Source organism: Ambystoma mexicanum, chromosome 4p, assembly GCF_040938575.1.
Source record: "Ambystoma mexicanum isolate Mex_15411 chromosome 4p, UKY_AmexF1_1, whole genome shotgun sequence".
In the NCBI taxonomy this organism is placed as follows: domain Eukaryota; kingdom Metazoa; phylum Chordata; class Amphibia; order Caudata; family Ambystomatidae; genus Ambystoma; species Ambystoma mexicanum.
The window spans coordinates 343310742-343332524 of NC_090927.1; positions in this window are offsets into that span (position 1 = coordinate 343310742).

Sequence of the window (21783 nt, forward strand, 5' to 3'; positions counted from 1 at the left end):
AAATCTGATGCAATTCATGCTCTCCCCCATCCAATCAGCGAACACGTTGCATGTCCACAGACATGACGCAAGACAATTAACCAATTGGTGTCCTGTCCGCGGAGCGAACAGGGAAGTGTGTCCGTGGAGCAGACATAGATATCACACATTTTTGGAGACCAACTTTTTGGTCATTTTAAAAAAACTACTGGATGGATTTTCACCAAATGTACAAAAGCACGCTTTTGGGACCAAGCCGCTGCTCCTGCCGCAAATTTGGTGAAAATCCATCCAGCGGTTTGGGGCTGTAGCCGTGAGCAAAGTTTTTTCCCCATTCAGTCTATGGGGAAAAAAAGAAATTTTGGGACCCCCTGATAACTTTGCCCCCCCTGGATCAAACCTCACCAAACTTTGCAAACATATTCAGAGTGGGCCATATACTTTTTTTGCAAAGCTTGATGAGGATTCGTCCAGGGGGAGAAAAGTTATAAGCCACCCAAAAAGTGCTCTTCCCATGAGATGAGCAACTTAACCATAACTACATGGCCGCTACTGCATGTAATTACACGGCCTGCGGTAGCAGCCATGCAGTTCTGGTTAAGTTGCTAAAACCCTATAGGAAGACCACTTTTTGGGTGGCTTATAGCTTTGCTCCCTCTGCATATGGCTCACTCTGAATTTTTTTGCAAAGTTTGGTGAGGTTTGGTCCAGCGGGGGCAAAGTTATATGGGGGGGGTCGCAAAATGTACTATTTCCCATAGAGTGAATGGAGAAAACATTTCTGTTGTGCCTACAGCCCAAACCGATGGACGGATTTTCACCAAATTTGCGGCAGGAGCGGCGGTTTGGTCCCAAAAGCGTGCTTTTGTAAATTTGGTGAACATCCATCCAGTAGTTTTTTTTTTAAATGACCACAAAGTTAGTCTAAACAAATTAGTGATATCCATGTCCGCTCCGCGGACACACTTCCCTGTTTGCTCCGTGGACAGGACACCGATCGGTTAAAAGGCTTGCATCATGTTGGCATACACATGACGTATTTTCTGATTGGCTGGGATGAAGTGTGAGGTGCTTCATATTGTTTCAATGCGCCCGCCCTATTGGATCCACGGACAGCGCAACGTGGAAGTGAATATAAATCCAATTTTGGGGAGTATGTTGTTATATAGGAGTGCTTGGAGAGGGTGGGGGAGTAAGAGAAGGGTCAAATGCTGTATTTGTTTAGGTGGCAGGAGGCCTTGATGTGGTTGCGGTGTCCGCGGTCACTGCAGTTGTCCGCGGAAAAAACTAAATTCTGGGCGCCATAATGGCTATTTTACTTTAGTATGATGTTGGTTTTGGGTTGTTAGTAGAGCATTGATTGTAATTATTTTTAGAATGTTAATTGGAGTGTATAGGTTTTCAGCTGGATGTGTTATGTTTTTGGGTTGTAGATATTTGGTAGGTGTTTGATTCTATAGGTGTGTTATGCTGTGATGATTGTGGCCAGGGCCTAGAGTCATGGGTTCATGGCCAAAGGCCGTAGGCCATGCACCCAAGATTCTAGGCCCTGGCCACAACCACCGCAGCAGAACACACCCATGCTACCAAATATTTTGACTGTGGTATGTGGGCTGCTTAGGGGATATATGTTTTCACAGGTTTGTGTACTGTTTCATTTGTTGAGGCTGTATGTAGAGTTTTGGTCAGGCCATGCAGTCAAGATTGTAGGGTTTGGCAACAAGCACTGCAGCATAAGATACCCATGTAAGCAAATATTTTGGATTGTGGTCTATGGTTAGATGTTTGCCTGAATGGGTGTGCTATGCTGTGGTGTCTGTGAGTCCATTCATGATATACTTACTGTTTGACTGTTTGTGGTTGTATGCAGTTCTTTCATGACATGGGTAATTAGAGCAGACATTCGTTTTCAATCTCTGTGATAAAAGAAAATATTATATGTTAGTGTAGGTAGGTCATAATGAGTTATTGCATTGCATAATAGACATTTCTGTATTTTGTTGACCCTCATAGTTAGTACTTTAGAAGTACTATAGTTCAAACCAGTGTAGTGTGCAATTTGCTCAGTTCCTGTGTTTGTTTATTAAATCATTGGGTCTGTGGGAAAAAAATCCATGCTGGATTAAAAAACAGTGTTCATTAGGAACTTGTTCTTGTACTACATGCCTGCAAAGAGTGTTTTTGTTTTCTAGTACTTGTAGCACGTACATTAGAAATTCTTGTGGATTTGGTCTGTACCATGTAAGTAAATGTTGTCAATAATTGGTGGCAACTGGAATAGAATATTTATTGCTACATTTCCGTAGCAATTTACACCAGTTGTATTTGAAAATTTGAATGGACCTGACAGTTCTGTGTCCAAGTCATTTGTTTGGAGTGTGCCTTGCTTCTTTGAAGAGGTAGTTTAGTTACTTTGAGCAGTAGATCCTTCTTTGGTTGTTGTCCTTGATGAAGTATTAGCTTCTTTCACTTTCTTTGGAGGAATTGCTGTGAGATCCTGCATAGTTTGAGTCCGAAGTAGTTTTCTTTTACAACGTTTTGCTTTTTGCGGAACTTGATAGGTTTTTAGATGAGGTATTGAGTAAACACATTCTATTGTATTCTAGAATGCAAGGAATATCAGAATTTACTTTACTTGCTTCAAAGTTGATTAAAAACTAGTTTGTCAAGTATACGTAAGCGTGATAGTGCTACATTGCTCATGACTTCTTTAAAAACTGTGCTACCAATATCTATTAATGCTTTATCTAGGGTAAGACCTAGTGATTTGTGAATGGTGACTGTGTATGCTAGAGTTAGAGAAAACTGTTCTCTGCATGCTACATGTCTTTGTAAAGAAGGAAACAGGCTGTTTAGCGTCCTATTCTTTTAACTTCAGATAGTTTATCAAAGAGAATATTGACAAATTGCATTTTGTTGTCATGTGGGTATGTTTGAAAGCCAACAACTGTACCAAGTGCTCCAAGTCAAGGTTACGTTTAAGCATTACTGTACAGTTTAAAGATAATTTTAATATTTTCTCCAAACCAGCTGTGTTAGAGATAGAGTTTTCCAAGGTGTTTCGCCTTGTTGTGGCTTGTTGACACATGGGTAGTGTCAAACCATGTGCGTCCAGTTTGTCCGTGGAGCCAATTTTAACTATTGGTTGCATTTCTTTTTTTAACATTGTTTCATAACATTTTGAACAGCTTGCAAGAGTTGGCATCAAGGACATACAATTGACATTTGTATGTGCTAATTGTTCCATGACATCAGTAGCACATGAGTTATGCCCATATAGTGCATGGATATGCCTGGCTTTTAATATAGCTTGTGCTTCTTGAGATAGTACACAAACTCTAATACTTTTTAAAATGTTGGTGTATGTGAGGTCTACAGACTGACGCATGTTTTCAGTTAATTCTCTGTATTGGAAATGTTGCCAAAGGTTGACATTTCCTATGCTGCCAAGAGTTTTACAGCACAGTTTGTGCCCTAAGGTTTTAAAAATAGGTTCACCTTTCACTGGTGTTAATGAAGAAGATCTCCAAAAACAATAATGTGTTTTCCTCCAAAGAGCTCTTCGTAGTCTGTTTTGAGGACCTCTTGTAAACTGAGGTGAATCAAAGCCAACATTAGGTTGGAGACCATGCTCACCTCATCTATTAGCAGCATTTTCATTTGTTTGAAAACTCTGCGTAGTTCCATTGCAGCTTCTGGAGAAAGTTTGTAGTAGTCTAATTTGTTTTGTTGTTCTACTTGAAGGAGTAGTAATCAGTCTAAAGTGACACCGCCTATGTTGTAGGCAGCTAAACCTATCGGGGCAGTTACAACAGCTGACAGTTTGTTGTTTGTCAACTGTTGGTGGAACTTGCTGATGATTTTGATTAAGAATGTTTTGCCTGAACCAGCTTGACCACTCACGTACAGTAGTATAGGTTTGTAGTCTTGGCAAGTATAGTTTTTACTTTCATGTTGCACACCATGTTCAATTTGTTTTGTTACTTCTTGGAAAATGATATGCTGCTCATTGTTTAGCTGTGATTTCAGTACAGCAAAGTCTTCTGTAGAGTTCTCATACTGCACAGAGTACTTTCTGCTCATATCATGGCTAATTCTGCCTCATTTCCTATCAGTGGCTGTCCAAGTGGTTCTTGGCTTCCTGTTACAGAATGTTGACTACTGTCAGGAGTGTCCATATCTAGCTGTACCTGGAGCTCTTCTTCGTGGTGCTGTTCACTGTGCAACATTGTTTGGTACTGTGTAAAGTTGTAGTGCTTTCATTTGCTTTGAAAGCATCTTCATAGGAGTCATATGTATCTAGTAACTCTTCTTCTTTTCTCCATGGTTTAAAAAGTTGTAGCAGGGACATGTAATACAGTTCTGTATGTTGAGGAGTTTTTAATGATAACTTGATATGATTAATTAAGCTGCGTTTGGTACGTTTGACTAAGCTGCCTTCACAATTTGACACTCTGTATCAACCTTTCCTTTCATCTGGTCTAATATTATTTTTGTATGTGAAGTTTTGGGCTACGTGGTATAAACACATGGTTTCCAAAGTGGTACTCCTGTTTGGGAAGTATGTATCCAGTAAATTGATTTTCAATGTGTCTTGGCTGTTGGGCTCATTTTTTACTATTGTTTCTATGTCTTCATATGATTTGAGAATTATTTTTCTAGATTTAGCAGGACCAAGACATAGGGCCTCATTACATGGACGGTGGTAAGGCTTAACGGTCACCGTTAATGGTAGCAGTGACCGTTAACCCTTACCGCCTTACTACGAGGTCCCTTTGCGGGTTGGAGAATTTAACGCCTGCTTTTTGCAGGCAGTAAAAACCAACCCGCAAAGGGACCAGGGAGCTGATTACGGTACCGCAATAGGGCAAACATGGGAATGGGGAAGGGCAATGGGAGAAGGGGGAATTACCGCCCTGCCAACCTTGGACTAGGGCGGTAATTCCCCTTTCCACCAAGGCGGTACCGGTATTTTACCGGCATGGACCAAGGTGCTAATAGCACCTTGGTCCTCACCTACCGTGTAATGAGGCCCTATGTCTAACTGAAGACATGAAGTTGTTTACCTGACCTGTTGTTGAAACTGGTCTAGGGTAACCAAAGTGGCATTTGGTATAGTATTTCCCTTTGTTTTTATATTTGCAATGACAATATTTTCCACATTTGTGTCTTTGAAATTGTACAATTTGTGCATGAAGGTCATTATGTGTTGTTTGTGAAGGGATTTCACAAATGACATATTTTTGGATAAACTGCAAAACAGTGGCATCACTGTCCTGACCAAATTTAGGAGCATCTTTAATCCACAAAAGCATGTGGATGTGTGGTGCTCCTCTGGCTTGGTATTCTTTTCTCCAAAAGAAGTTTTTCACTTCTCCAAAGAGAGGAACAGTTTTATTACAAATGAAGTGTAATAGCATTGAAGCGATGATGGAAATATCTTGATACATTTACAGGATCTGGAGAGCAGAGTTCTCCTGGTGTTTTTACATCTATGTTTGTTTTGTTTTTGTTTGCTATGCATAGGAAATCGTGTACATCTTCCCATGCATATTCTGCACAACTTAATTTCACAAACCAAATGAGTGGGCCAAGGTTTCTTATCATACAGCATACATCTCTGTGATGTCAGAACCAGTATTCTTTTGTACCACGCATGTTTGCTAAACAATTTGTGATGCTTGACTGTAAAACCTCATCTTTTTCTTGCACTTTTTGTAGTAATTGCGTAGATGACATATTTTGAAAATGGATACCTGATTTTAATGTGTGTGCAACTCCGCAGCATGGAGTTGCTAGTTCACTTTCAAAGAGAAGATGGAATATGTATTCAACACTTTGGGCCTCATCACGAGTTCGGCGGTAACCCTTAAATCCGGCAGTAGCGCTATTACCGCCGGATTTAAGGGTCCGCTCTGAGTTGGGGGGAAATCTGCTGAAAATTTGCGCTATTACCGCCAGCGGGGAATCCACCGGCGGTATTAGCGTGAAGATTCCCCATTGAGCCCAATGGGGAATGGGGCATTCTCGAATGGGCTCAGTGGGGAATGGGGACTTACATCACCGCCGAACTCGTGATCCGGCGCTATTAGCGCCGGGGAGTTCGGCGGTAGGGCTAATACTGCCCACGCTAATAGCGTTACCATTACCGCCCAAGTCGTGATGAGGCCCTTTGTCTGAATCTGGGGTCTTCAGAATATATTCGTAAAGAGTGGTATTCTGATGCTTTTATTTGTGTGGGTCTATCATCGTACCTTCCTCCTTTTCCAGTAGGAAAGAGTAGAGGAAAGGCACGTGCTTCTATACTTTTTTCCCACATGCTGATTGGAGCACCTTTGGCTTGTCACATTTGGTATGTTTCCAGTGTATCATCTATGATGTCTTTAGAGTGTAATGGATGAATTGTATAATGGTCTAAAATATTGGATTCTGTAGCAGGATCTAGAAGTTGAAATTGACCAGTTTCTGATGACTCTTGAATTATTTCAGTGGTTTCCCTCAGGTTTTCTTCAATATTAATGTCTTTGTAATATTCATTGTTGTCTTTTAAATATTGCAGGGCTTGTCTAACTTTATGTAAGTCCACAAGTTGTTGCCAATTTTAATTTTTTTGTCTTTTGTAGGTACGCCATTTACTAAGACAGTAAAGATTGATCTATTGGACGTTGCATTCCCAGATTGTTTACATTTTCTTTGAGCTCTAATGGCAAATAAACTACTTTGCCAAGAATGCCTTGGACTAATTCAGAGGGAGGTCATTTTGCTGTTTTTGGTTGAAGGCGTATTATTGCTTGAAATGGGTGCACAGTTTGAATTATGATGGTCTCATATAAGTTGAGTTGTTGCAGGGGTTTTGGTAATGGGAATAATTCACATTTATTTCTGATAGCACGTGAAGGTGTTTGGCTGTTGTCAAGTTTTGCAGTGCAGTAACTGCAAAGTATTAAGGGGTCAGTAATGTCGTATTTGTTTTCTGCTATAAGATAGAGTGCTAATTGGAACCATTTGGAATCTTCATTGTCTTCTATTTTGTACGCTATGTCTACAGTTTTTGTGCTATTTTTATAAAAAGTCCTGCGGCAACAGACACACACATGGTTTGGTACTTCAGCAGATGTACTTTTTAAGCTTTAGTATTTCTTTTTTGTATGTTTGTAGTAGAAGGTTGCCATTTGTACAGCTGTTGCTAGTTTGTTGTAAAGCTATTGCATTTTGTAAGTGGCTTTCACTTCCAAAATATTTTTTGGGATATGCTCTATTTGTTCAAGTATTTGTTTGGCTGTTCCATGTAGAAAATTGTTATTTAAATTGGCTAGTGCTAAAGCAGGACTTTTGGCGTAGTGCAGTTTATCGACCAAATTTCTTATAGTTGAATGATGTGTTGATATCATTTTGATCTGATGGAAGGTGCTTTTGCAAATAGGCCCAGAAATGCAGGCTAATGAATGTCCTTGTAGTCCTGTGTATTTGCGCACTGGACAGGCGTCCAACTTTGCAGTAGTTTCATTTTGAATTGGTCTTTGCGTTTCACATACTGATTGAGGAACTGGCATAAAGGTTTGAAAGATTTTTTGGCAATTTTACACATTGCTGTCCACGGCCATTTGTAGACTGGATGTATTGGGTCAGTGGAATGGAGAGGTGATGCTGACTTTTCTGGGGATATTTTTGGGAGCAGCATTTCTTGTTCCATAATGGTATTATTAGGTTTTTCATACACTCATCCATTGCTATGTATGGCAATTTGGGTTGTTTGCTTTTGTTTGTATGCTTCTTCATTGAAATATGGTTTTGTGCTTGTAGTGTGACTCGATTCACCTCCTCAGATGTTTGAGAAGCTATTTTTGTTGATATTCCGTTTATTGTGAAGTCTTTTTTGTAGTTTAGAATTTAGTTTTTTTAGTGGTTTCATTCTGTGTAAAACTAACATAAATAATCTCCTTTTGAGAAGGATTGCACTGTCTAAGAGAGCTTCTAGGATTAATTTTCTACTGTAGGTTTTATGGGTTGGGTGTGATTTCTCTCCTGTTTTTATAAGGTTCTGAAGGACTCTGAGGCAGAACATTTTTTGTAAAATAATTTTTTTGGTATGCTTAGTTACATCAAGATTTATAGGTGCAGTGTTAGCAGTAGTGGTAGCTGAAGTCTTGTTAATCACTTTCTGATTCATTTTACATTTTGAAAAAGGAGGCAAAGTTTCTTTACTGGAAGCTTGTTTTGTTTTGCTTAATGACTGTATTACCTGTTTTGTTTTAACTTTTTGTATAAATTCTGCTAGAGGTGGATGCTTATTTTGGAGAGTTTTAGTTTGATGTTGTTTACTTTTGCGTTGCTTTCTATGTAGTTGCTTTTTGGTAGGCATTCTTTGGGGTCTGTTGGAGAAAAAATGAAAGTGTGGGTTGGGCTGTTATGCAGTGTATGTTTGCTTTGTGCATGAGTGTCTGAGTATGATGGTAAGGATGTATGTGGAGGTGTGTGATTAGGCAATGGCAGCTACATCAGGTTGAGAAGGCAATTCTCGTATTAGTGTGTTGCTATACTGGGGGTTAGATGACAATACAAAGTATGCAGCTGGTGAGGGGAAACACTAATATTGAATCTAATATAACAGGGATAATACAATTGTTTGTTCTAAAATACTGGAATTCTACTGTGTTTGAGTAACAGAATATTATGGTAGTATTGCACTTACTTTTTAGTATGGAAAGAGTTGGTTTCTTCTGAATTCTTTTTCGTACTTCAGACGATGCTGCTTTTCAGGAGAGTGGTCTTCACTGCAATTGTGAAAGAAAGAAGTTAGTAAACATGTGTGTTAATAGTACTGTTGTTAATGTAGTCATTGATTTCTTCGTTTTTGCAGTAGTAGTGCTTTCTGATAACTGAACATAGTATGTACATGCACTTTCCTTTGCCTATGTGCATCCTGTATATTTTACTTACAATCTGTTAGTTGAACGTGCTTTACAAATGAGTACAATAGTAAGAGCACAAAGCACACTTGGTATGTTAAGGCAGTGTTATTGGATGGAAATAGAAGATATAATCATATTTCTTTTTGCTATTTTTACAGGGTAAATGACAGAAACTGTACAGAAAAGCATGCAATGTATGCATTTGTGAAGGTGTGGGAAATAAAGCAGAAGGATTTGCTGTAGAAGCAGTGGTGTTGTTTCAGCTGGGAGCCTTTTAAATGATATTGCTTATCTGTGTGCATGAATAAAGATGCATGTACTCATCCTGGCTGCGTGTCATTTTATAACACACCACAAAGCCTTTTTCCACACTTATACTGTTATTTCTCTCATTTTTTAACATGAAATGACACTTTCTTAGATAGTTGTGTGTGTAAATAACAATTTGGAGAGTATACAGGTTTGCAAGTGACACTTGATCATATTAGATGGGAGAAATGGCAGTAAGTTTGTTTTACAGGTTATACAGGGTAAGTGGCAGTTACTCTGTTTATATGCATTCATACAAGAAATGTAAATGTACTGTGCAGAAAATATTCATACCTGTAGTTTGTGTTCACGCATGTGAATGTGCATGAATCTGCAAGTAGAAATGTTGGAGAGTTTACTAGTAGTTGCTGTGAGTGCTTTACAGTCACAGCCCAATTTTACTCAGAGTGATCAACAGTACATCTAAAGTGCTGAATTGTGATGATGGAGTTAGATGTAGAATTCTTGGATGTGATTGGTGGATGGTTGTGTGACTGCTTAACAGTAGCCAATGAGGGAATGGTGTAGAGAGTGAAGTGGAATGGGTAGAAGGGCTGACCCAGTGTTAGGTGCTCCGCGGACACCGCAGCTGTCCACAGACAGGATGTGCCACATCCAGCAGGGTTTTTCAGCAAATCCAGCATGGAAAGGGGACTGTAGGTATTAGCCAATTAGGTGTGGAGGTTCTGCTTTGTATTGAGAGAGGTTGTGTGTAGTGAAGATGGCTGAGGTGGAGAAAGTCAGGGTGTTGGTGCTTAGAGATATGTTTGTGCATGGTTTGGAGCAGTATGAAAAATGTAGGAATGTGTCATGCAATTTTGATGTAGAAGGGGTGGAGGGGGTGTGGAGCACTGTGCCTGGTTTCAATTTGCAGGCAATTGTACAAGTTTGTGAAGATATGGGTAGGGTGAATAGTCCACATGTGGTTGTTCGGCACTATGGTGCTTTGCATTTGGCCTATGTCAGTGCCCCTACTTTGTTGAAAGATCTCAAAAACGTGTTTGAGGCAGTAATGAAACTACTTCCAAATGCCAAGGTAATTTTTTCAGGTTTGGTACCTAGGCAAAATATGGGACAATAGTTCTGTTTTTTGTTCTCAGTAAAATATTGCTATGTGTTTAATCAACCGAGGCATGTTTGCTTTTATGCTTAGAGCTGGCATGTTCTTTTGTAACAATGACATTTACTTTGGTAATGTTGATTATTTTAAAGAAGATGGCATGTCTTTAACTTTTATGGGAAATCCCATACTGTTTTGGAACATAGGGATTGCTTTGGAGAAGCTAATGTGAAGAATTTTGGAGGAAAATAATAAGAAAAAAACAATAAAATACAAAAGAAAAGGTGTTTCTGAAGCATCTTAAAAAAAAGAAAATGGGGCACACCATTTAAATTTTGATTTCCCACGCTCAGATTTTTTTGATTTGTCCGCGGACAGCACATAATACAAACAGAATTTTGAGGCTGAGAGTCATGCAAATGAGACTTAATAGAGAAGGGATTGGTCAATAAGGTTTACTGGGTGTGATGTGTAAGGAGAGATTTTGACAGAAAGTATTTTTCCTGAGAGGAGAACAGATGGCTTTGACTGTGTGTTTCAGAAAGCAGATTGTCTGGATTTTGGGAGACTCATGGACAAATTGGTTGGAGGTGCATGCAGATCAACGTGGAGTTGTGGCATATCTTGGATTCCCTCATGTGGAAGTGCAGTGGCATGGAGTGCGTGAAATGAAGTGGCTGGATTTGGTACCTTGTTGTGCTACTTTGGTGACACAGCGTCATCCAGACATTATTATTATTCATTGTAGAGGGAACAGTTTAGGACATGTCTCTGGAATCTCTTTGAAATTTGCAATGAAAGAAGGACTTGAGAAAGTGATGGACATGTTTCCAAAGTCCCGAGTAATTTATTCTCATATTGCGCAGAGACAAATGTGGCTGCGTTCTTCTTCATTTCGTCCACAAATGGAGAAAGCGAGACGCAATCTCAACAAGGCTGTTTGTGCCTTTTTGAAAGATGTTGGCATGTCCTCTTTTCACAATGACAATATTATGTTTCTTAGCACACACATTTTTCATAGAGATGGTGTACATCTTACTTATGCTGGCAATCGGATTTTTCTGCGAGATATACAAAAAGCATTGCAACCCTTTTTGGAAATATAGCAATCCATTTTGCAGAAGGTGTTGACCATTTAAAGTTTTTGAATCACAAAAAACACCACAAAAAGGCTCTTTTCAGAGCCATGACTTCCTCCCAGAGAAAAGTACAATGGTTGTGACAGGGCAGTACTGCAAATATTTTAGAAGTCTGTGCACTGTCCGTGGACTTCTAAAAATGCACAGTGCCAAGCACTATTTATTTGCCACTTCTATTTTTAAACTGTGAAAGGCGGGTTTTTTTTTTAAACACGACATACAAGGAAAGGAGGGGAAAGGAGGGTAAGGAAGGTTGCCCTCTGGGAAGGTGGTGGTGGTGGAGGGGGTGGGGATGGTGCTGAGGCAGAAGTAGCACCAACAGTAGCAGGCCCCCACTCATGTCCCCCTGCACCCCCACCCCCCAGCACTGTGGGCCACCCTCCACCAGGCCCCTACTCAGGTCCCCCTGCACCCCCACCCCCCAGCACTGTGGGGCACCCTCCACCAGGCCCCCACTCATGTCCAACTCATGTCTCCCAGCACCCCCACCCCCCAGCACTGTGGGCCACCCTCCACCTCCACCAAACTTCCGAAGAGGGCATCATACTGCCCCAGGACTTGCTCCACCAGGACACCAACTTCGGTGGCAGTGAAGTTGGTGCCCCTCTGCCTCTCTGGCCGGGGGTTGTCAGTGGTGCCAGATGTTGCAGTGCTGGACATGATTTGTAGTCTGTAGTCAATACTGTGTATACATTCATAGTGCATGACAACTAGTGCATATTGTGGTTGTATTGTACACTGCATGGTGTATTGATATGTGCCTCTGCATCCATCTCATCCTACTAATTTGCAGGTCCATTTCTCATGTCTTCACAAGGCGGTCTACTTTGGAACTGGAGTCCATGCTGTAAGCAGTGCACCTACACTCTTGCGTGGCGCTAACACTGTATAGTTGGAAGTGTTCGAAGTGCTGGCATTATCAGGTAGTGAGGCTACCAATTTTTTAAGTCCGTACTGTCATGTTTATGGTAGGTTGGAGGTTGTGTAGGTGATTGGTATTATTGGTAAGTATTTGGTAATGTGTGTTGTTGGTCCTGCATTACTGTGAGCATTTCATGTGTGGCCAGTTTCCATTAGGGACACTGTAGTTGGTGACACCTGGGGCATGTTGTGGGGATTAATTTGTTTGCTCTCACATTGCATGACATGCCATGGTGTGTTGTGTGGCCATGCCGGGGAGGGGTTGGGTGACATGGCACTGTTCTCATGTTGTATTTTGCAAGTGGGTATTCATTTTTGCTGCATGGAAGTGTGTCTTTTGATAACACTGCATTGGTGGTGTTTGTGTAGGTAGGGATGCACACCTTGTGACACTTCCAGATGAACAATCTCAGGCTGCTATGGTTCTGACAGTTGACTGTCCCTTAATTAATCAGAATTGTCAGATTGAGTCATCATTGATTGTCAGATGGTATGTGCCAGGGCTGTGTGCACTCCACATTACTTCTATGTGAAGTAATTAGCCACCAGCTGCGTACAGGCTGCCTCACCCCGTGCCCTTTCCCTTCCCATGCGCAGCGGGCGTGCATGTGGTTTGGGATGTGGTGGCACCACCATGTCCACAGCCAGGCCCCGGCGTGTTGCAAAATTGTGCAGGACACATGCTGCCACTATGATCCTGCACACTACTGGGGGAGCGTATAACAGCTGCCCACCAGAACGGTTAATGGAGCGAAAGCGTGACTTGAGCACTCCGAATGTGTGCTCCCCTATGCCCTGTGTTGCAATATGGGCTGTGTTGTATCTTACCTCGGGAGGCGTGATGGGGTTCCGAATTGGCGTCATCATGTGTGTGCTCAGAGGGTAAGCACTGTCCCCTGGGAAGGTGGTGATGGGGATCATTAGTGGGGTATTGGCCTTACTCTGTATCTGTCATGCATGCGTGTGCTGTGGCATTTTTACTCACCAAGCAGCCATGCATCGCCATGCCGCCCAGCTTCCATGTCCCGGTTTAGGGTTGACATCCTGTAAATGAAGCTGTCGTGGGTGGACCCTGGATAGTTGGCATATACTGAGGTGATGATTCCCTTGGCATCACATACTAACTGGACGTTGATGGAATGCCAGTGCTTGCGGTTTCTATAGATGTGCTCAGATGCCCTGGGGGGACGTAGAGCCACATGGGTGCAATCAATGGCACCTAGCACTTTGGGGAATTGTGCCACCCTGTAGAAATCCTGGCTGACAGCCTGCCTTTCTGCAGGTGTTCTGGGCAGGTATATGTGCCTGCGGACTGATGGGCGTGCAGTGATGATGGCCAACACCTGGTGTAGGCATCGTGACTGCGTGGCCTGTGACACCCCCCCCCACTATGGCACTTGTCCGCTGAAATGATCTGGTAGCCAAGAAGTGCAGCCTTCTCCATGGGGCTGAGTGCTTGGGAGCCCAGGGTGGGTGATGTGAGGTCATCCTCCCACTCACTGACCAGGTCGAGTATTATGTGTGGTGGAAACCTGTACCTCCCATACACCTGGTCATCAGGCATACCAAATAGGCTGGTTCTGGGTGTGAAGATTCTGGCCCTGACTATCCTTCTCCTCCTCCTGCGGTATCCCACGGCCACTGCTGCTAGGAACGGTATATTCATCCTGGCGTCTGAGCTTGTTTGTTGTTTGTGCATTCTATTATGCTGCGCGGGACGTGCGCCTGCTTCATGCTGGCGTACGTGTTTCAGGATTGGACCTTTTATTTTTTGGCGCAATGTAGGCGACCGTGTAAATCTTCCCGCCCACCCCAGGAATACACGTAACACGCTCTCCCAGGCCCAGTCGTGAATAAATATTCCCGCCCACCCCTGGAATACACGTACCTCACTCTCACAGGACCAGTCGCGTGTGGAACTTCACGCGCACACCGGAATACACGTACCCTGCAAATTCGCGTGTGGAACTTCCCGCGCACCCTGAAATACACGTACCCTGCTGGTATCCCGTGTGGAAGTTCACACGGACCCATAATACACGTACCCTGATGGAATCGCGTGTGAGACTACCCGTGCACCCCTGGAATACACGTACCCAGGCAAATCGCACTGCTGGGGGTCGGGAGTGCAGGGAGACAGGAGTGGGGGCCTGGTGGAGGGTGTCCTACAGTGCTGGGGCATGGGGGTACAGGGGGACATGAGTGGGGGCCTGGTGGAGGGTGCCCCTGGATGCAGGGGGGTGGGGGTGCAGGGGGACAGGAGTGGGGGCCTGGTGGAGGGTGCGCCTGGATGCAGGGGGGTGGGGGTGCAGGGGGACAGGATTGGGGGCCTGGTGGAGGGTGCCCTACAGTGCTGGGGGGTGGGGGTGCAGGGGGATATGAGTGGGGGCCTGGTGGAGGGTGCCCCTGGATGCAGGGGGGTGGGGGTGCAGGGGGACAGGAATGGGGGCCTGGTAAAGGGTGCCCTACAGTGCTGGGGGATGGGGGTGCAGGGGACATGTGAGGGGGCCTGGTGGAGGGTGCCCCTGGATGCAGGCGGTGGGGTTGCAGGGGGACAGGAGTGGGGGCCTGGTGGAGGGTACCCCTGGATGCAGGGGGGCGGGGGTGCAGGGGGACAGGTGTGGTGGCCTGGTGGAGGGTGCCCTACAGTGCTGGGGGGTGGGGGTGCTGGGAGCAGGAGTGGGGGCCTGGTGGAGGGTACCCTACAGTGCTGGGGGGTGCAGGGGGACATGATTGGGGGCCTGGTGGATAGTGCCCCTGGATGCATGGGGGTGGGGGTGCAGGGGGACATCAGTGGGGGCCTGGTGGAGTGTGCCCCTGGATGCAGGGGGGTGGGGGTGCAGGGGGACAGGAGTGGGGGCCTGGTGGAGGGTGCCCTACAGTGCTGGGGGGAGCGGGTGCAGGGGGACATGAGTGGGGGCCTGGTGGAGGGTGCCCTACAGTGCTGGGGGGTGGGGGTGCAGGGGGACATGAGTGGGGTCCTGGTGGTGGGAAACCCCTGGATGCAGCAGGGTGGGGTTGCAGGGGGACAGGAGTGGGTGCCTGGTGGCGGGTGCCCCTGGATGCAGGGGGGTTAGGGTGCAGGGGGACAGGAGTGGTGGCCTGGTGGAGGGTGCCCTACAGTGCTGGGGGTGGGGGTGGGGGTGCAGGGAGACAGGAGTGGGGGCCTGGTGGAGGGTGCCCCTGGATGCAGGGGGTGGGGGTGCAGGGGGACAGGAGTGGGGGCCTGGTGGAGGGTGCCCTGCAGTGCTGGGGGGTGGGGGTGCTGGGAGACATGCATTGGTGGGCAGTAGTGCAAGGTGACATGTGGGTTGGCTGGGGGGCATGGCCATGGTGGATGGGCTGCCTGCGGGACATTTGCAGGGGTGCAGGGTAGTCCCCTGTGGTGTGGGCCGCCTGCAGGGGCCGTGGAAGGTGTAGAGGGAACAGCTGGGAGGACCCACATGGCCAATTCACGTGTGGGACTCCCCACACCCCCGAAATACACGTAGGCTGCTGGATTCGCGTGTGGAATTTTCCGCGCACCCGGAGTACACGTACCCTGCTGAAATTGCATGTGGAACTTCACGCACACCGTGAAATACATGTACCCTGCTGGTATCGCGTGTGGAAGTTCACGCGGACCCATAATACACGTACCCTGATGGAATCGCGTGTGAGACTACCCGCGCACCCCTGGAATACACGTACCCTGCTGGTATCGTGTGTGGAAGTTCACGCGGACCCATAATACACATAACCTGATGGAATCGCGTGTGAGACTACCTGCGCCCCCCTGGAATACACGTACCCAGGAAAATCGCACGGCTGGGGGCTTGGGGTGCAGGGAGACAGGAGTGGGGGCCTGGTGGAGGGTGCCCCTGGATGCAGGGGGGTGGGGGTGCAGGGGGACATGAGTGGGGGCCTGGTGGAGGGTGCCCCTGGATGCAGGGGGGTGGGGGTGCTGGGGGACAGGAGTGGCAGCCTGGTGGAGGGTGCCCCTGGATGCAGGGGGGTGGGGGTGCAGGGGGACAGGAGTGGTGGCCTGGTGGAGGGTGCCCTACAGTGCTGGGGAGTGGGGGTGCAAGGGGACATGAGTGGGGGCCTGGTGGAGGGTGCCCCTGGATGCAGGGGGGTGGGGGTGCAGGGGGACATGAGTGGGGGCCTGGTGGAGGGTGCCCCTGGATGCAGGGGGGTGGGGGTGCTAGGAGACATGAGTGGGGGCCTGGTGGAGGGTGCCCCTGGATGCTGGGTGTTGGGGGTGCAGGGAGACATGCGTTGGTGGGCAGTAGTGCAAGGTGACATGTGGGTTGGCTGGGGGTATGGCCATGGTGGATGGCCTGCCTGCGGGACATGTGCAAGGGTGCAGGGTAGACCCCTGTGGTGTGGTCTGCCTGCAGGGGTCGTGGAGGGTGTAGAGGGAACAGCTGGGAGGACCCACACGGCCAATTCACGTGTGGGACTCCCCGGCACCCCTGAAATACACGTAGGCTGCTGGATTCACGTGTGTAATTTGCCGCACACCTGGAGTACACGTACCCTGCTGAAATTGCGTGTGGAACTTCCCGCGCACCCCGGAATACACGTGCCCAGGCCAATCGCGTGTGTAACTTCCCACGAACCCCGTAATACACGCACATGCTATTTTTCACACAGCGGGTGTCCATGTTTGTCGGTACCCCTTTGCACCTCATTTGTCCTAGAGGGCCACTGTATGGATCATTCATCATAGCTGTATATGGGTGCTTTTTGTTAGCGCACATTTTGGCGCACATTTATTTCAGGCGCAGGGACGCTACCGCCTGCTTTCTTGTGGCGTACTTGTTTGGTCTTGTGCGCGTCTTTGCCCGTGCGCTGGTTTGCCCTATTTGATTCCATGAATACGAGTTGTAGGCAAGTGTGTGGGCGTTCCGCGCACTTGCCTCCTGTACTTCCCCCGTGACGCCCATATTTTCACGCATTGTTCCCCATTCCGAGTGTTACGCCCCGTGTTCCGCCTACTTTTGTGATGTGCGCCGCGCTATGTGCGATTTTGCAGCGGCCGTGGCGCACGCCGTTGGATGACCTGTGCGCTGCGCACTTTTTCAGCGCACATCCAATATTTTTCTCGCGCACGGACTTCCATGAATCGATGTGCGCTGGTTTCCCTGCGATTTACGCAGTTGCACTGCGATTTTCGCACTTTTACTGCGAATCGCACGTTTTGGCACCTCTGCGTGGGAATTTTCGGCCCACATTAATTCCATGAATCGTCCTGCAAGTTTCCTTAGGACACCCCATTTTGGTTAATTGCAGACAGATGGACATCTTGTGCGTCCTTAGGACACCCCCATTTTTGTTAATTGCTGACATCACGGATAGCTGCGCTGTCTGCGGACAGCCCAACTGCCTTTTTAAAATAATAAGATACAGGAATATACTAGCAACACACTTAATATTTTATTATTGTAAAACAGTATAAAAATTACGAAAGAGTGGGAGAAGCAGAAACTGAAACAAATACACAGGAATTTGGGGTTTGGACATGATGGATGGGAGGGGAGGAAGGGATTGAAGCCTCATTATAACATTTTTCTTTCTGGGAGGGTTTGGGGATAGTTGGCTGGGACATGGAGAGGGGGAACATGTTCATGTGGGACAGTGATATGTTTTCTTTTATGTGGTCCTCCACAAAGTGTTTTAAAAGAATGACATTTTTCATTAACATATCAATTTTTCGCTCCATTCGCTGCAGAGGATTTTCTAACGTCTCTCTTGGTATATTATTTTTTGTGTCTGTATGGTCTGTTAAAAAAACATTGTTAAGTACACATAAAGTAATGATTATTAATTGGTTTATATAGAGAAGTGAAGTGTCTATCATTAGTATCACTGCCTTCACTCATTTCGTCCCGAGGGAAATTTTCTTTCAGCCATTCCAAAGTACTGGACATTTCTGTGTAAAAAAAATAATATTAGTTTTAGTGTACCTAATACAGAGAGTTTATAAATATATAAAATAAATATAGTGTGCTTACTAGTTTCTTGCTAAATTTTGCTGTTACTGCTGCATAGGTCTGCTGTTGCTTTTTGCTGTGCAGTTTCTGTGAGGTCATTATGTTGGAATCATATTTATTTTGTTTTGGTATATTCTGTTGCATATGCTCTTTAAATGGACGGTTGATGTCTTACATATACAGTTTCCACTTCTTATTTATTATTAAATGTAATGTGTTTATGTGCTGCTTTTTGAACATGTTCAGTGTTTCTAATGCATGACAACAATGTAAGATAGCCCCTTAGTTTTTGGATAGTATTGATCTTGACCGCGTCGGTACGCGGACATGTGCATGGTCCGCTAACATCAAAAATTACTAGCGTGGGGCAGGGGGTTCAGTATCTTCTATGTTAAATGTATATAAACGAAGGGAATCCTAGCAAACATTTATCAAATTTATATTATCTATATCTATATTCAGTGAACAACTTTGTTAAAGGGGTGTTATGATTGGGTTGAGCTTCTAAAAAGGTATCAAATTCAGTGAAAAAACTTTGTTAAGGGCGTGTTATGGTTAAGTTGCTCTACCAAAAACCTATAAAATTCAGTAAAAAAACTTTGTTAAGGGGACGTTATGTTTCCAAGTAAAACCGAAAAACCCCAGAAATTCGCCAGTCATGGTAAGCTAAGTAACCATACTCGTGCCACCACCATGCACTGCTAAGACTAACACTCAGGACATCAATGATGACATCACATGCCTGACTCACTCTTTTTTCCTTCACTGATATATCTAGGCCAGTAACAGTCAGGAACTAAAAATTCAAAATGTACTATATTTGGAGACATATAGTTCAAATATGTTCTAACAGTAATTCACTTGGGGTCCATTCACAGCATATGAAACACATACATAGGAGAAAACACAGACTTGAAAGATAGCAATGTTTTCTGTGTAGGAAGATAATCAGTAAGGTTATCAACACTTTCTTATTGTTCTGCTGTTGTATTACTGTACTTTCTCTGGATATGCTCATATTTGTACTCACACTTCTTTCCTTAGGGTCAGTCACATCATATGATAGTTATACATAGAGAAGTAGTAGTTTTGAAGTAGAGCAATAATTTCTGTGTATGAAGATAATCAGTTAGGTTATGAATATTGTCTGGTAATATTGCTGTTTTTTTTCTTTACTTCACTTTCCCTTTATATGCTCTTATTTGTATATGATGATGTCTGTGTTTTGTTTGCAATAATGCAATTATGTAGTAAGTTGATTTTATTAGGAACTTATTAAATGTTTACAATATGCAAAACTCTAATAAGAAATCATTTATAATTTTAGTATTTAACATGGCAAGATTATTAATATTGCACCTCCATCCTGTCTGATGCACACAATGCTTATTTTTATACATGTGTACCTTAGTATACTTGAAAAAGAATGCTATGTGTATCAATGCATTGCTTAATGCTCTACGTACCTCATGATATATCTTCCAATGAACCTTGACACTTTTTTATCAACATTACAATAAGAATCACTTGTACAGACTTTTCATGAAAAGTAAATGCACATGTGATGTCATCAGTGATGTCATCAATGACATTTGTGATGTCATCGTTGATGTCCTGGGTGTTAGTCTTAGCAGTGCATGGTGGTGGCATGAGTTAAGGTTGCTTAGCTTACCATAACTGGCGAATTTCAGGGAGTTTTCGGTTTTACTTGGAACCATAACGTCGCTTTAACAAAGTTTTTTTACTGAATATATATATATATGGCCGTGCAGTTATGGTTAAGTTGCTAAACCCATAGGAAGAACACTATTTGGGTGGTTTATAACTTCGGTCCCCCTGGACGAATCCTCACCAAACTCTGCAGCAAAAGTATATGGCCCACTCTGATTGATTGCAAAGTTTGGTGAGGTTTCGTCCAGGGGGGGCAAAGTTATAGGCGGGGTTGCACATTTTTTTTCTCCAGAGACTGAAAGAAGACCGATTTTGCTCAGGCCTACAGCCCAAACCGCTGGACAGATTCTTACCAAATTTGCGGCACGAGCGGCAACTTGGCCGTGCTTTTGTAAATTTGGTGGAAATCCATCCAGTAGTTTTTTTTAAAATGACCAAAAAGTTGATCCAACAAAAATGTGTGAAATCTGGGTCTGGTCCACGGACTCATTGGGCCTCATTACACGGTAGGCGGTAGGGACATACCGTTACCGGTAAGGGATTACCGATATCGGTAAATCCCCTCCCCAATCACGACCCGGACATACCGCTATTAGCGGCACCGCAAAGTACGGTGGCACTATTAGCGGCAAGTCCGTGAGCGCGCGGCCCCTCAGACCGGAAATAGCGGCATAGCGCTAATATCACGGCATCGCGAGCCATGCGTACATGGCAATACCGGCATGTACTAGACCCAAAGAACCCTTACCGGCAAGGCGCTAATACCGGCATCGCGAACCACACGTTAAAAGAGCACAGCAGAGTTCCAACCTGCCACAGGTGGACAAAATCAGCACAGGTGGAGGCAATGGAGACTGGCAGCACAAAAGAGCACACCACACCCCTCCCCACACCCATCCCCACACCAAGATGGATGCAATACTAGCAGCATTACATGGGCTAGAGGACATGATTGCTGTGCAGCAGCTACAACAACAGGCAGCACAGAGGAGACGCAGGAGGAGGAGGAGGAGGGCAAGACAGGCGCAGCAAGCACCACCAGTGCACCTAGTGATACCACAGAGGCAGCCACCAATTCCCAGGATCAGAGCCAGTCCAGTCAACCTAACCCCTGAGCAGATACACACCCTGTACCGTCTGGACTGGGATACCATCACCACCATAGTAGACATGATATACAACGACATTGTGAGTCTCATTGACATCCGTACTGCCATCCCCCCTCTACTGAAGGTAGTAACAGTGCTCCACTTCTTGGCCACAGGCACCTACCAGCATACGGTAGGTCAGATGCATGGCATATCACAACCAGTATTCTCACGCACACTGAACCAGGTGCTCGATGCCCTCCTGCAGCACACAAGTCAACACATATACATGCCACGGACTGCCCAGGAGATCTCCAACACCAAAGTAGGCTTCCATACACTGGCAGGCATCCCAAGTTGCATTGGGGCCATCGACTGTACCCATGTAGAACTGGTGGTCCCACATGCCAATGAGGTAGTGTACCGTAACAGAAAGCAATACCACTCCATCAACGTCCAAATGGTATGTGACTCCAATAAGATCATCACACATTGCTGTGCCCGATATCCCGGTTCAACCCATGATGCAATGGTCCTGCGGAACTCGACAATACCACGATACATGGAGCGACATGCTGGACAACGTTCGTGGCTACTTGGTGAGTAGCAGGCTGACCACATGTCAGTGTGATGTGGATTGTGAGTGGGGGGGGGAGATGCATACCCCAACTGGGCGTGAATGGGGGGGGGGAGATGCATACTCCAACTGGGCGTGAATGGGGGGGGGGA